The 17,540-nt window shown below is 40.6% G+C and overlaps 1 protein-coding gene across 2 annotated transcripts in view; it reads right to left on the reverse strand.

Moving 5' to 3' along the window:
* The window catches only part of LOC146406133 (uncharacterized), a 196,805-nt gene extending 184,446 nt beyond the window's left edge, over positions 1-12,359 (reverse strand). For both annotated transcript variants that reach the window (XR_014806454.1, XR_014806453.1), the window contains exon 1: positions 12,112-12,359. The gene's annotated coding sequence lies outside the window, so the exon portion shown is untranslated. The remainder of the gene's footprint in view (positions 1-12,111) is intronic.
* Positions 12,360-17,540: the final 5,181 nt, after the last annotated feature.

The following is a 17,540-nucleotide window of genomic DNA, read 5'->3' on the forward strand; positions in this document are numbered from 1 at the left end:
ACTATGATGACCATGTAGCCAAATGAAAAACATGTTTACTTACTTCTGTAATGTTATCATGCTGTTCTGAAAAGTTATAAGTAAATGCTAGATGACCCAGGAGTGCCTTTTATGTGTCCTAAAAGCATCATAAGTTGCTCTACAGACTCCATATTTGAGAGGTAGCAACAGGAAGACAGCTTTCTTATTTCTTATCCTTTACCTCTTTACCACTTTAGAATTTCAAAATGAGTTTATGAGTTTGGTCTCAATAAATTCTTGAGGTAATGCTGTAATATAGACATTATTATAGTCTTCCCTTTAAGATGAGAAAGTCAAGGTCATATAGGTGACCACTTCTCTTACCCAAAAGGAGAGTGTTATCAGCAGATGTGTCAGTTCATTCTAGTTAGAACCACATTTACTATCTGCCCAGAAAGATGTGAGATAAGAAGGGCTCAGGCACCAGAAAGTGCTTTAATAGAATCATTCTGGCTGCAAGTTACAGCCAACTTAAACTCACTTTAAGTATTTAAGTACCTCACATAGAAGTCCAGGATGTTAGGTCAGCTATGTTACCAAAGATTCAGCCTCTTTCTATCCATCTGCTCTTCTGTCCTCAGTGACAATGTCTTCCTAAAATTACTTTCCCTTTGTGGTCAAAAGATGGCTGCCAATGACAACCAGGGCTATGCCTTCCTGGTCACAAGAAATAGTAAAATGCCTCTCCATGTGTGGAATGAACCTTTGTTTTAGTCCTATTGGGATTCTAGGGTTATGTGTCCATCTCTGGACAGATAACAGTCATCAGGAAATGCCATGTGATGAATGGCTTAATAATCAGTACTCAGATGGGAGACGTACTGCAATGGAACATGTAAATGGAGCCTCTTTCTCCAGGAGAACATCAATGAGTAGAGGAGGAGGAAATTAGAATAAAATTAAGTTTCTGGGAGTTCCCATAGTGGCACAGCAGAAACAAATCCGACTAGGAATCATGAGGTTGCAGGTTCGATCCCTGGCCTCGTTCACTGGGTTAAGGATCACATGTTGCCGTGAGCTGTGGTTTAGGGTGCAGACACAGCTCAGTGCCGTGAGCTGTGGTTTAGGGTGCAGACGCAGCTCAGTTCCCACGTTGCTGCGGCTGTGGTGTAGGCCAGCAACTGTAGCTCCGATTTGACTCCCAGTCCAGGAACCTCCATGTGCCACAGGGGGGCCCTGAAAAGAAAAAAAAAAATTTAAGTTTCTGTTGGGTGAGAAAAAGAGAAAACAGAGGTCAGATCGCAGGTAACCAAAGCTGTCTGCTTGGGCTATACCTTCCCATCACATCCAAACCTTTTAGGCTTTGGGGACTTCCTCTTTCATAAGGATGTGTCTGGATCTTAGACCCACCAATAGAAGCACAGCACAGTGAACCATGCAACAAGGAATAGCAGCACCAGGCAGATTTGATAAAGGGTCCAAACACTCTGGCTATTCTTCCTAACCTTTCAACAATGGCTTCTCCTGGGGAGTTCCTACTGTGGTGCAGCAGAAATAAGTCCAACCAGTATCCATGAGGATGTAGGTTTGATCCCTGGCCTTGCTTACTGGGTTACAGATCTGGCGTTGCTGTGAGCTGTGGTGTAGTCACAGACGGGGCTTGCATCTGGCATTGCTGTGGCTGCATGTAGGCTGGCGGCTACAGCTCTGATTTGATCCCCAGCCTGGGAACTTCCATGTGCCATAGGTGTGCCCCTGAAAAGCAAAAAAACAAACAAACAAGCAATGGCTCCTCCTGAAGCCCATGACCTCTGTCTGCCATGTGGCCCCTCTACAGGCCAAGTCTTAGTTCCTTATTGCTGCCATGACAAATTACCACAAGCTTAGGGGCTCAAAACAACACAAGTGTATTAACTGACTGTTCTGGAGGTAAGTCTAAATGCATCAGCAGGGCATCTTATCCTCACTGAGGTCTGGCTCTTCCATACTAAGCAGGTTCCCAGCCTGCTCACTTTCCCATGGACCCTTAGAGTCAACCCCATCACCTGAGGTTCAGAACATGCTCCTGTTCCTCACCTTTTGAAAGCACCAACACATTGATTTTATGAGGTGAAATGCTATTAAACTCGCTCTGGATTAATCGGAAAAATCCTGTCTTTTATAATTGAGAAAGAGAGGAAAAATAATAAATATCGAATGCTACAATATTGGGAAAAATGATTTTTTTTCTGGAACTGAATTCTGTTTTCAACTTTGAAGGAAAGAGAAACTTGGAAAGAGAAAGTGCTTTCTGCCTCCCCTCTCTTCCCCACCCTCATTAAATCAAAACATGCACAACCAACAAGAGCAACATGGGGTTGGCCATGAATGACACAAGTATAGGGGGTCTGTGCAATGCAACAGATTGTTCAGGTCCATTTAGGTCACTTCAGATTTTCATTTAAAACATACCGCATTTTATTTCTTTATTTCTATTTATACTATAGTACTGTTAAAATTCCTCTATCTTGAGGGTGCCTGCAGCATGCAAGGATCTGGGGCCAGACACCAGGTTCTAGCAGACATGGAACACAGAGCTTGATACCCAGTGGTTTACAGAGTGAGTGTTTCTTTTCCAACAGGACCTACTCTTTGGAATTGTGTTAGTGTTAATGAATGAAAACTCGAGTGCCCATTGCACAGTGAGGACAAACAATACTGCAATGTCAGAGTTTGGAGCAGAAAAAGGTTCACTGCAGGGCCATGCGAGAAGATGGGTGGCTGACGCCTCCAAAGCCCCAAACTCCTCAAAAGAGTTCGGCAAAGCCCTTTTAAAGGCAAGGTGAAGGAGAGGTGTGGTTAGTTGTTGCAAATTTTTGGAGTCAGAATCCTGTTCTTGCAGCTGTCCATCTAGGTTACCATGTTCCTATAAACCTCCAACAAGACAAATGTTATTTTCCGTTCTGCAACTTTTTATCTCTATATGAATGAACTCTTAAAGGTCAGAGCCTTAAGGATAGGCTATCTTGTATATTTTTAGGCTATAGGCAGAGTTCTTTCACTAAAGGTGCAGAGCCAACATGACTAAGCACAGGCAGAAGAGTGCAAGGGTTCCAGCTAAAGAAACAGATCTGATATGAGTCAGATTTGTTCTTCTCTATTACATTAAGATGAGAACTGAGAATGGTCAGCTCCTATTTTGTGAACCCATGTCTCACTTCAAAGTAACACCTAAAAAAAATAAAGTAACACCTAATGCTTTGCTGCAGGGAAACAGATATATATAAAAAAAACAACAAATAGAGAGTAGACTCCTTCTTGTAGATAAAATTTATTTGGCCCTGTGTATATTTTTCTTCTGTTTTGGCTGGTTGCATGTGTATTTGGACTGTGTGAATAACAAATCTTCAGGAAGCAATGGTTATTGCTTAAAGAAAGAAAAATATGACTCCTGATCAATCTGTAAATGTTATTGCCACTTAGCATCCTGTCTGACCCCACAACAGCAGGCAGAGCATCTCTTTTCCTCGCCCACCCACACTCACACCTGCATGTAGTAAGCTCCTCAATGCCATTAGGAGAAAATACAATCTCTGTTTAAAAGACGATAACTCAGTTATTCCAAGATAGGAAGCTCTCCTTTCCTCTTAACACCTGCATAAAAGTGCCAGGGTATTTAAAACAAGTAGGCTGGTATTTATTTCCAAATACCAACAGTATTATTACTACAGCTAGATAAATAGCACATGATGTGAGGGATAACAAACATTCTGCCATGGCCTCCAATAGATGTGAGTTTACAGAGATTAAGGCAGACAACACTGAGAAACTCAGGCAAGCAAAGAACTGAAGATGTGACTTCCTCCCAACAGTGTGTAAAGCAATGGGAAATTTTTAAAAAAAAGCAAATGTCAAAAGCTTTGTGAAAATAATTTGTAGAGAACACTAGTACAACTATCAGTGTTAGACATTTCTGGAAGTGGATTTTGACTCATTGAGATGTAGATTTTGGTTTTATTTATTTATTTTTGTCTTTTCGTCTTTTTAGGGATGCACCCAGGCATATGGAGGTTCCCAGGCTAGGGGTCGAATCAGAGCTGTTGCTGCAGGCCTATGCCAGAGCCACAGCAACACCAGATCTGAGCCGCATCTGCAACCTACACCACAGCTCACGGCAATGCCGGATCCTTAACCCACTGAGCAAGGCTAGGGATCAAACCCGAAACCTCATGGTTCCTAGTCAAATTCGTTTCTGCTGCGCCACAACGGGAACTCCGAGAGTGGATTTTGAAACTGGACCGTTGAGACCAGTCTTTCAAAGGACATAAGATTGGCAGGAGCAAGTATGGGACTGGTAAGATTTCAGAGACACTACTGGCTAAAAGGACCTCCTTTATCTGATGATAAGTAGAATTCTTCCATTACAGCTCTATTTCTAAGGGTTATATTTTGTCTCTCATCAAAAGACTTATGTCGGAGTTCCTGTCGTGGCGCAGGAGGGATTCACATGTGAGGTCTGCCCTACCTCCCTCACAGGATGGCTATGAGAATAAGATAACACAGGGTCACAAACTGTTACCGAATGCAACTCCATGTCAATGAAGTTGACATACAGTGAGGCCAAAAAATACCAAAACCTTGACATTTGAAGAGAGAAATGTTTACTGCAGGACCATGCAGGAAAACAGGTGGCTCGTGCCCAAAAAAGCCTTGAACTCCCTGAAGGCTTTTAGCAAAGCCTTTGTAAAGGCAGAGTGAGGGAGGGGCATGGTTAGCTTCAAATTTCTTCATGTGGGATCCTTTGTTCTTGTAGCTGTCCACCTAGGTCTGGTCATGATGTTCCCATAAACCGCCAACTAAACAGATATTATTCTCTGTTCTACAACTTTTTAATCTAAAAATATAATCGTCTTAGGGGAGTTCCCATCATGGCTCAGTGGTTAACAAATCCAACTAGGAACCATGAGGTTGCAGGTTCAATCCCTGGCCTTGCTTAGTGGGTTAAGGATCCGGCATTGCCATGAGCTGTGGTGTAGGTTGCAGATGCAGCTCGGATCTGGCATTGCTGTGGCTCTGGTATAGGCCTGCGGCTACAGCTCCAATTCAACCCCTAGCCTGGGAACCTCCATATGTCGAGACTGCGGCCCTAGAAAAGACAAAAAAGACAAAAAAAAAAAAAAAAAAAAAAAAATATATATATAATAGTCTTAAAGGTCTTAGCCTTGAGAATAGGCTATCCTGTATGTTTCAGGCTATAGGCAGCATCCTTTTGCAAAAGGTGCACAGCCAGGATGACTCAGCACAAGTGACAGAGGACAAAGGTTAAAGGAAAGTTAAAGGAAAAGGAACAGATCTAATACAGAGTTAGACTTATTCTTTCCTATTACAGAACAGTGGAAAGTTAAAAATACTACCCACTCACAACACGATTTTTATTAAAGTCCAAAAAGCATGCCTTGGGGTCACCCCCCCCATACACTGTTCCCCAGCTTTCATTCTCCCTCTTGCCTTAAGACAAAGGTGACCATACTGTATTTCTATCCATTTTCAACTGTTCTTCTAAGAACACTGAGATAGACCAACACTTTTAGAACATTTAAATATCATTTGCTTCTTGAATCTGCCTGACCAGGAAATCTAAAATATTAATTTGTCTCAAAGTCTTGCAGTGTTTTAATTTATACCAAAAATGGACACAAAGCCTGGCTTTCATTCTTGCAACAGATGTTTTCTGAGTGTGTACCGTGCCCAGGCTCAATGCTGGGCACTGGCACTGCAAAGATGGCAGAGGAGGCATTCATGACATGTTTGTTGCCAATTATTTGAACCAAAGTAGGAAGGAAATGGGGTAAGAGATGTTGTGAGTGAGTAAATGTCTTCACTGAAGACAAGAAAAGGTGGTGCTCTTTTCAAATGTGATAGTAACTCAGACTAAGCTACAAAAGTACCTGTTAACAACATTAAACAGATATTGCACATGATGAAGGACTTTACTTTTGCAGGTAGGTAAATGTTTCTAAAATGGTCAAGAAACATTTTTTTTCTCAACCATTTTTCTCCTCCACCATTTTGTCCACCATATTAACTTTTACTGTCTCATAGTTGACTGAGTAAAGGACATTTTCAACCCTTTCTATCTAAATAATCAAAATTGCTACAAAGGTGGAGACCAAATTCACACATTTTTTGGGCTTCTGCAGCTCTTCTACATCCTACCTTTCAGCTGAACTCACATAACATTTAGAACTTTCTTCTCAGGTGTCTTTGTGATTCACATAAAGCTCACGGGACACAGAAGTGTACAGACACACAGTGCTGCCTCTGGAAGACCTCCTCACTGTCCAAAATATAAATGTCAACACACTCCCTTGTGGGAATTCCCATTGCGGCACAGTTGAAACAAATCCAACTAGGAACCATGAGGTGGCGTGTTCAATCCCTGGCCTTGCTCAGTGGGTTAAGGATACCATATTGCCATGAGCTGTGATGTAGGTCGCAGATGGAGCTTGGATTCCGTGTTGCTATGACTGGGCCAGCAGCTACAGCTCTGATTCCATCCCTAGCCTGAGAACCTCCATATGCTGCGGTGTGGCCCTAAAAAGCAAAAAAAAAAAAAAAAAACCCAGTCACTTTGAAAACCAGAAAATTGAGGAATGCAATTGAAAATAACTTAATGCCTTCAAAACGTTTTAAACATTTAGTCATTTTAATCATTATGTTAAGAAAACCCTGTAACTGTATTAACACCAAAGTAAAATCTTGTCCAATAGCATTATTATCTTATTATTAACAAACTTTCCATTTCTTGGAACTGTTTTGTGTAAAAGCAATTGAGGCACAGCAAGCCATTTGTGACTTTAACAGAAATTATTTTGCTGGTGGATGCTTCTGCCAGGATGTTACCCACACATAAACCACAAATTCATGGTTCATTAAGTGGAATAGATAGCTTGTTAGGATTTACCTTCTTGTAAAGTCCAAAGAAAGAGAAAAGATTTCTACTGCCTTAGCAGTTTGGAAGCAAGTGAAACAAGCTTTTCACTTCCCAAAGCATTCTTCTCATTTAGAGCACTATGCAATTCAAATTGACTTGCCGGACTATAAAATCAGATCATTTAAGAGGTGGGGAACAATTCAAGGAAAAAAAGACTGAAGGAAGCCATGTGTCATTAATTCAGTTATAAATTATTAGCCAAAAGCAGCCTCTCAGCATTTGTATTTGATGAACAAAAATTGATTGCTTCAAGGGCATTTCAGCCCTTTTGATGTTCCCATCTTTTAGCTCACCACAAATCTGAATCCTTAACAGAATGATTATAGCATTATAGTAATCCTGAGAGCCAATACTAAAGGATTTGCAAGAGCAACGGAGATCAATAGTTTGAAAAAAGAATGTCTTTTTGAATTGACAGCGCTGTCTCGCCTGATCGTGAACCTGAACAAAATAAGTGGGGGCTAAGTACACAAGCCATTGCACAGGCTGCGCAGAGAAGCTGAAGGAGCGGGGGTCCCGGTTTGAATAGGCCTGAGAGCTGAATATTTCTAAAGGATTAAACCCTAACTAATGGCAACCCAAAGATATTTTGCAAACAATCAGCCTCTCCCCAAAATAGTTAAGATAATACATTATGGGTCTTGCTTTGGTTTTCAAAAGACTGGGTTCAGCTACAGGTTCAACATTTGCTTTTGCATAGAGTTTGAGATTATGGGAAATTGGATTAGAGGTAACGTTGTCTTAATCGCTATCTCCTTTGGGCTGCTTTGAAATAGAGAATCTCCTGCAGTTTTTCAGGACTGGGGAGAATCTTGTCCTTAACACAGAACATATTAGAAAACCCAATGGGCCAGAATTGTTTAAAGACACAATTGCCCACATCCATGGGATTTCCAAGTTGTAACATCATTTGATACCTCAAAAGACAGCGAAAGGCAGCTGACTGTTAAAGGCTCCTTGAACAATTCGAGGATTAGCATAAAATTATACATAAAGGAGGGTAAGTACAGCCGTGGCACTTGCCCACCACAGTAGGGGCATTGTTAGGAAACGCAAATGGACTCAGTGAAAGTGTGAAGGCATCTTAACATTGTCTGAGGACCTGCATGTTTTAACATTGATGTATATATTTTCCAGGTCTTTGTTTCCTCAACAAGAGGCCAGCTTAGCCCGCTGGAGTGAGGCATCAGGAGACTTCAGATGGCACACATCTGGAGAACATCCCATGGAAAATTGTGAATGGCTCAGGAATCTCTTTCAGTACCAAGACAAGGAGTGGTAATTTATGGTTCGACAGACTACGAAACCTGCCATTATTCTAACATAACAAACTTTAAACCAAATGATTTGGAAGAGCAAAACCCGCAACAGCAATTAACCGGGGAGCAACTCTGCCGGATGACCCGTAGTTTTCACGCTGTCTTTCAAAAACGCAGAAAATTTGCTCACATTTTCTGAGCTTATGTCTTCCAAAGAGCTTACGTTTTAGCCACTGTGTGGGACAGCCTTGCTGGCATTGCATTGCTGGGACGGAGTTGATCCCCACATTTCTGGCTTCTGAAAGAGTGGCTCAAATTAAAAGCATGTTAAAGGCACAATCCCTGAGAGTTGTGCTGGAGTGGATTAAACACTTCATTTAGAGGCTATGCATGATAACATGGGATCCTTAAAGTTAACCTTTTTCTCAAGCTGTTTAAAATGTTTTGTAGCTGTTCTTGTCTAAAAGAATCAAAAGAAGAATAAGCAGGAACTGGCATAAATAATAGCTGCCTTAAAAGGGGGCAGCAAAATTGATAGCTCTACAAATGGCAGCCACCTGTACCAGGAAAACTCAAAGAAAGAGAATGAGTATTTGAAGAGAAAGAATAATTGGAGATGTGACAGCAAAGAATAGAAATCACTCCCCAGGAGGTGTTTAAAAAGCTCTTCTCTCTCCTACTTAATCACTGTGCCCTTAAGCCCATAAATTAAAATGCAATGTGTATGTTATACACATTAGAAGTATGAATACTCATGTAATCGAAAGCATCTTAACTTTCCCAGCTTGTTTCCATACTGCCAGAGTCAATTCCATTAATGATACAAGGACAATGAAATCTTACAGTGAACTGTTCTGCATCACGTTCTCTTATAATTTCATTCAATTATCATACTGATGGTCTGTTACTTAAGGCCTAAACAAAATTTTGATTTCTCTAACAAAGATTTATCGTTCTTTCCTTTAGCAAAAGTATAACAGATATTTCACTAAATATGAAAGAAACTTGTAAAAGAGTAAAGCACTTGCTAGCAATTTATCCCCAAGAATTAAAATGGTGCAGCTTGATATAGCCAGTTCAGTCTTAGCTTTGCTACATAAAAGTAAATGTTTTAAGGAGTCTATTGTGGAAAAAGAAATGCAGTTCCCTAATTGTTGAAAAAAAAATCACATTAAAGCCTATCTCTTCAGCAAATTAGTAAGGCAATTCAACCAATATGATTGGCATGAACTGGCCCTGTCAGAGAGATCTGAGAATGAATAAGACATTTTACTTCAAGAATTTTGTGACCTAGTAGGTGTCATCTTTATGCCACTGGTAGTATTATTTCATTAGTGCCAATGTCACCTAAAATCTGGTATTGATTTAAAAAAAATACTTATAATTCCAAAAAGATTTTGACATTATTTGAAATGAAAGAGCCATAAGTAGCCAATAAGAAAGCAGAGCAAGTCAAGCCACACCAGGCAACACGAACCTTTCCCAAACACTTCCCTTAGGACGATACACCCAAAATATGTTCCATGGAACACTTGTCCCAAAAAAAGATATTCTCTACAGAAAAAAAGATTCCGTGGCCAAATACCTGAGAAATTACTACAATCACACACCAATTGAAGAATCACAATGTGCATAAAATCCTCTTCTAAATCTTTAATAAAGAATTGAACTGTGTTTAAATTCAGTTTTTCACAGCATATTTATACATTGACCCCTTTGTTCATTACACTCATTAATGAAACTGAAAACAAGAGTTCAAAGGAACACACTTTGGGAAACTCTGCTGAGGGCCACCCTCTAACATTGGGTCCTGGGCTGGACCAAAGTGAGGATTTTTCTGCTCTGTGATTAGATTTCCATTAATACCAGAAATGTTACACAGTTTCTTTCTTAAACATGAGTTAGCACCATTACAAATATTCTTTACAGAATTTGAAGCACCTTTCAAAAACTGGGTTAGAAATGAATTAATTTAATCATCATTTCTTATACCCTTGGAACAATTATAAAATTAGACTGTTCCAAACTTACATAACTAAGCCAAATGAAATGCTCTATGTCCCAAGAGGTAAAAAAAAAAATTGTTGGGAAAACATATAGATATGAAGTTCTACTGCACAAAAAACAAATAGCAATAGAATGACAGAGGTCACAGTGAGTGATGGGGGCCAGTGGGTAGATGGCAATGGACTTGTGAACTTGATTTCAAATCATCACTGATCAGAACCAAGTCTTTAAGCTATTCGGGTACCTTAAGTAAAAACACAGAATTAATTATATAGGCAGAGAATTCTTTATGAAATTGAAGGGCAAGAATACACCAGGAATCCCTATAGGTCAGCTCTCTTCAAATCTCTCTGAATCACATCTTGGCTTCTCTCATCTGCTCCATTCTTTTCTCTGGCTGAAGACAGGCTTTCTCTACATCTATGCACCAGTGACCTAATATGAAAGACTTACAACTTCCAGATTTACATAAAATGGTACCAGCCACCTGCAGCAACTAGAGGTTGCAATCCCAAAGACAAATTATTGGGAGAAAGACTGTGATTGGTCAATTTCAGGACAGCTGTCCTGACAGCCTTGGCTAAAGTGACAGGTAACAGCACATAAAGATGGGACAACCAAACACCCACCCTGTGGAGCCAAGAGGCAGTTCCCATGGAGCCATAAATGGCACAGGGGTTAGGAAGACTCTTCAGAAGTGTCCACGGGTGGCATTGTGACTGTGGTTTAGTAATTTGTGTCTTGAGAAAACAGACAAGCTTTACAGTCCCACAGACACAGGAAGACTGGCAAATGCCATTACTAATGCTAATAATGAAAAGGCCTGAGAGACAAATTATTAGGGCAGAAGCACAGTGATTGATAGAATATCATACTCTTACTTTGGAGAAGGCAATGCGATAGGAGTCTTTTTCCCCTCTTGTCTGATTACTTGAACTAATTTTTTAAAAAGGAAAACACCTTAAGATGATCTTTCCGATATGGTCCCATGTAATAATTGCTAACATTTTCTGAGAAACTCTTCTAGGTTTTTTAAGGTAAAATAATTCAATTACTATTCTGGACAACCCTACAATTAGGTACTAGTTTCACCCTGACTTTACGAACTATGAAACTGAGGCTCAGAAAGGCTAAGTTCTCAAAGTTCACACAACTAGTAAATGGCAGAGCCAGCTTTTCAACCAAAGGAATCACAGTAAAACCCTGAGAGTAATCAGTCTGTCCAATGCAGTCTCCAGAAGAGCGGGAAACTGATGCGCCCAGGGCCACAAGGTCACATGTGACCAAGCACTTGCCTAACGTAGCCCAGATATCACCCACATTTCTCATGAGATAAAATAAATAAATTCAAATTTAAAAAGGCAATTTCAATCAGTGCACTAACAAAGGCTACAGAGCACACAAAATTCACTGGCAACCAAACCAAAAATTATTGCCTCCGAAGGCAGGCCAGCACACATCCTGCACACCATATGTAGAGAGACACTCAATCCACAGGTCTTGGCAATTAAATTATTTCATCAGTTCATAAGAATTGAGGAAGAAATTAAAAGAGTTTGTGTCGGAGTAAAAAGCTTTCTAACCAGGTTTGTTCACTGGAGTTAAAGGACAGTTAATTTTAAAATATGTGCACTTAAGAACAGCGTTTGATCTGCCAACAAGTAAACCAAGAATTTTCAATAAAATGGAAAAAGTTTTAAAGTCTGGAAGTGATATAAAATTGTCACGAAAAATAAAATGTTTCAGTTGTGTGATAGCAGCTTGGTGCCAGGTCTGACAAACACTGTAGAATGCAAAGATTTCCTGAACCAAGGGCATGTGCTGGAGAACTGTTACCTACACCAGTCAGGTCTGGTAGTAGACCTGCCTTTTAGGAATCAGCAGCTAGTAGGTAGTCGAGTATCAGCTTACCTCTCACTTCACTTGGAGGGGAGAAAGTGGTACACAAAAAGTTCTCCATGTTTTTTAGTCACAGTTGCAACCGCTGGACACATGGCCTGGTGACTTGGGTGTGTTCGTTCATGAATGGCCTCACGTTGCTCTCAAACAGTAGCGCCTATGCTGTCAGAGGTGAGTCTGCTTTTAATTCTAGAGTTCTCTTGATGGAACTGGAAAGGCAGCAAAACCTTCAATGGCTGGGTGAGGACCACAGTTGCAGGCTTAGGAGAAAGAAGCATTGGAAACAAAATCAGCTAAGAGCAGAAACCTGAGTACAATGATCACAGGCTTCCTAAGGAAAGAACCTAATTGGACTCTGAGAATGACGCATGCGCAGTGGGAAGCCCTTTTCCTCCCCAGTCCCCAGCAAATGTCTCAAGCCCCGAGACCACGCGGCTCAGGACCCCGAAAAGTTCCACTTCAAGACAAGAAAGAATATGAGTTAGAGAAACTCAGAGTTCACTGAGTATGAACACAGCCTTATTAGAAATGGCAGGTCCTGGTCATAAAATTAACTCCAGTTACCATTTACACTATGGATGGATCATCAGTTTCCAAAGACATAAACGCCAAACATTACACCCACTGCATTATGCGGAATAAACTTATCTGTCCCTTAATGGTGTGGGAGGCCCTGGCGGATCTCATTCTGCTTCAGGCACAACATCATTTAACACCATTTATCATTCAGCTAAAGATGTGTGAAGTGGCTAGTTAAGCCAATTCCCTTCAAAGGTCTGTCAGATTAAAAAACCAGCTTTGGTTGTTTGCAATATATGTTCGGCTATAAATTAATATATTATAACTGGAGTCAAAACCACAGCTAATATTGACATTGTCATACGAATAGGCGAAGGTCCATTACGCGTTCAGGATCTGCGGGTTTCAGCCTTGTGCAGATAACGGTCACGTTAACCAGCTCCACGTGTCCCTCCTCCGCTCCTCCCTCGCTCCCCCCCTCCTCTTCTCTAGGATCCCTTTGAGGGCCTTCCCATTTTACCCCTTTTTACTTTGGCCTGATTTTCTCATTGCGCCTTTCGTTTGTCCCTATGGATTGTGGCCTATGGTCTCCAAGTTTGGATGTTAAAAATCAGTTCAGAGAGAGCCGCTTGATAAAATTTGATAGAACTACTACTGGAAAAACCTGGGGGTGGGGTGGGGAATGATTTAATGCTTTGCAGAAAAGCCGTCCTTCCCTACAAGCAGAAAGCATAACCCATTAGCATTCCAAACAGACTGTTCAAAGCTTTCAAATGAGGAGGCTCAGCCGATCTTGCTCTCTCCCCAGGCACACACATCCCAGGGGTGCCTCCGACCTGGAGCCTCCACACACACGGCTGGCACAGCATCTGGGATTTTATCACCAGAGAGTGAGTCTGGATGGACCCACTGCTGGTTACTCCAAATTTTTCTCGTGACTGAATGGCTTGATATGCATTAACTTGCATGGTATTCTTTGTAGTTGATTTTTGCAGATATTTGCTCTTTCGACACATTTGTATTACAAAGAGGAACATATGGCCCCCAAAAAACTATTTCTATATGTATAGGTTCCAGAGGTTTCAGATCTTTTTTGTTTCTAATTTAGCTTTAAAGAACTTTTTTTTTTTTTTTTTTTTTACACTTTAAAAGTGGTTTTTCTTCAAGGAACACATAGAGTCATACTTAAAATTCCTTAAGGTCAATGGAGTTTGAGTGTGTACATTTTGCTTAGGAGATAAATAATGTTCTTCAGGAGGCTACAACAAACAAGAAATATAAAGAACGGATTCCCATGGAACAAAAATGTAGAGGTTACCAAACCCATCCTTGCCCCTTCTCTGGCATTATCTCTTTGCCTCCCGTGACCCAAACTCACACAAGCCACCTCCACCATCACCACTGAAACGATGGCCATTGGGACTCAGAGGCTGTACCCCTTTGATAGCTGGAATGCACAGAGTAACATGGATGATGTGGAACAAAGGGAATAAAAAGTAATCCTGCTAAATCAAAAACAGACAAGTGGTGTTCCCGCTGTGGCTCAGCAGGTTATGAACCTGACTAGTATCCGCAAGATTCGGCTTCAATTTCTGACCTTCTTTCTCAGTGGGTTAAGGATCCAGCTTTGCCTGCACTGTGGTGTAGGTCACAGATGAGGCTCAGATCCCACGCTGCTATGGTTGCGGCTGTGGCCAGCAGCTGCAGCTCTGATTCCACCCCTAGCCTGGGAACCTCCATATGCAGCACCTGCGGCCCTTAAAAAAAAAAAAAAAACACAGAAAAGTGGATGGACCTGTGTGTTGTCTCAGTTGAAATATCCTGGCCCAGCTGAGGAGGTAAACTATAAAGATGATACATATCTATTTACATGGTTTTAAGTGCTGAAATAAATACTAAGTGACCAAAAGAGAGCTTTTCAGCTAAGAAAACTATATTTACTTGTAGCTACTTATCACAAGATTTTCTAATGAGGATTAAAGCAAAAACTTAGTGGAAGTAAACTTCACCCTGTGATTTACTTCTGCAAAAATGATTATAATAAATGCTACATTTCATAAGAAAATATCAAAATGGCTAAGTGCATGACTTCAAGGTCATGCTGCCCTGCTTTCAATCCTGGTTCTGTCACTATTAGCTCATTACCTCGGCCTAGGAACTTATCCTCTCTAAGCTTTGGTCCTTGCATTTAGTTAATTTTCAATAGATATTAGCTATTCTTACTATTTCGAGGCATTTCTGTTCATAAAGGAGCATGTGTATTGTTTTAGTCAGGGTTAGCAATGTTAACTGGTATAACAAACAGCTCTGAAATTTCAGTGAGCTTAATACAGCAAAAGTGTTTTCTGTTCACTTTACAGGATGAGGTCTCACCAGTGTGGGACTCAGAGTCCTCCTGTCTAGTAGCTCCTCCATATTCTATAACCTTGGAGTCTATCATTGGATCTTCACCATCCAGCCTACATAAAAGGAGCTCAAGAGAGTGAAGAAGTAGCCTGCATCACTTCCACCACTTTTTATTGGCCAGCATTTAATCATATGGCCCCACCAAGATGCAAAGAGATTGAAAGATATAACCTAGCAGTATGCACAGAAGAGAGGAAAACATAGTTCTGCAGCAACAAGGCATCCTCATTCTTACTATCATCCTTGACACAAAGGGCATTCATAGATGTGTAGCTTGAGATGTAAACATGAAAAGAGAAAGCAATGTTTTCACAGTCTATTAAAGCAATGGCATATTTATGATGTGACATTTTGCGAGCACTAAATGGCTTGGGCCATAGTAGGTGCTCAAAAATTGTTAGCTCTTTCATTAGTTATTAATTATTATATATGAATATACATATCCTATGCACATTATACACCAAATACCTTGTGTGAAACTGTACAATGTCCTCTCCACAGACCTTTTAAAGCCTATGTATATATTTCACACTCTCCCTTTATCTGACTCAGAGAAAAATAGACTATCCTTTGCAATAAGAGAATAACGCCAAAGCCCTAAAGCAACATTAAATTCCATATTTTCTAATAATCCTGCCACTTAGTTCTCCTAGATCTCATCTTAGCCTCTCTTAGTTATTTTTCTGAGAGTCCTGAGGATGAAAAAGAATGATGATGCAAGAATATTTTATGTAACCTGATAATGCTGTTGAGTTATCCATTAAGAACACAATGTTCTTGGAGTTGTACTTATGGCACAGTGGGTTAATTACCCAGCTTGTCTTGTGGAGGTGCTGTGCAATACCCTGCCCAGCACAGTGGGTTAAGGATCCATCATTACTGCAGCTGTGGTGTATGTTGCAGGTGCAACCAAAAAAGAAAAGGAAAACACACACACACACACAATCTTCTTCACTGTTTCTCTCTCTCATAGCTCTCATTTTATTCATTTAAAAATGATCTAGAATTTCACTTTCTTTTACAAAAGGTCCTAAGAACCAATCAAATTAAGAATATTAATATTGGAGTTCCTATTGTGGCTGAGCAGGTTAAGAACCCAACTAGTATCCATGAGGATGTGGGTTCGATCCCTGGCCTCGCTCAGTGGGTTAAGGATCCGGCATTGCCGTGAGCTATGGTGTAGGCCAGCAGCTGCAGCTCCAACTTGACCCCTAGCCTGGGAACTTCCATATGCCACAGGAGGTGTGCCCCATCCCCAAAAAAGGATATTATTCTCAAAGAGTAATAAGCTTTATACCAACCAACCTTCACAAAACATAGACCTGTTAAATAGGAAGAAAATACTATATTATTCAAATTTAAAAGTGACTGACTTGTATCTGTCAGGCCATTGAAATACACCAGCATATTATTTCTTCCTTAGTGATACCTTATAGGAATTAACTCAGAAATGTGTCAGGAAATATGTTTATTTTATGGAAGCTGTAGTTATCAATGGGAAAAAAAAAATCCCTACTCAAAAGAACACTGGCTGGTTTTTGTAGAAATTTTTACCTTTTGAGTCTAGGAGAATTTGTTTCAATCATTTGTGAACAAGTAGAATAGGCTAGCTATTATTATATAATGTTGACAGAATGGAATCACAAAATCACACTGAATTGCCATTCATGTATTCCTTGTGATAAGACAATACCAACTAACATATTTTGATTATTTATCAGATGGTTGTCTGGATACTTTGAAGTAGATTCTCTTACTATCCCCATTGTTACAGATGAGAAAATGGGGGCCCAGAGTAGTTAAATCACTTGCCTAAGGTCGTGGTACTACTCTGGGGCAAAGCTACAATTTGAATAGGGAATCTTGCTCCAAGTCCAAGTTCTTAACCAGAAGCAATCTTTAACAGCTCAGGAGTGACAAACTCTCTGAAACTGATGCTTGATGCAATGTGTTAAATATTCCTCATTGCCATTTCTGTGTAGAAAAATAACCTCTTGGTATTCCAAGCCAATGGTTGGTCCCTAGTCCTGAACAGAGCGGGGTAAAGTGATGAAATTTAGGAAACCATTTTCTAGTTCCCACATGCTCCCTCACTTCATCAAAAACACCTCCCTTTGAAAGTGACAAGAGTGCTCCAAGCATCAGACCAACTCTGGACACTGTGAAAATTCGATAAGGGCAAAGAGAATTCAAGAAACCCATGGTGTAATCTCCCAATGGGGATTAGGCAGGGTAGGATAACGGTGCCATGGGCTCTTCGGACGTTCATGTTCACGCATCTTGAAAACCACATTTCTTTGGTCAGATCATTGGTCCCAGTTCCAGCTGGGGGAGTTGGCTTTGATGTGAAGTCTCATGGAAAACACCCAGGAGCAGAAGCCCCATAGAGCCAGCCTCTATTCCACAGAGGATGCTGGCCCTCTACACTCCCCATGGGTAGGCAAAACTGAAACTTACAAGCAAGCCCCAGAGAGCATGTACTTTCTCTAACCTTTATAGTCTGGGATGATGGATAA

This window comes from Sus scrofa, chromosome 1, assembly GCF_054392235.1.
Source record: "Sus scrofa isolate SSC_HxYL_T2T_F1_AM1 chromosome 1, Sscrofa_HxYL_maternal_Yorkshire_Landrace_v2.0, whole genome shotgun sequence".
NCBI lineage: Eukaryota > Metazoa > Chordata > Mammalia > Artiodactyla > Suidae > Sus > Sus scrofa.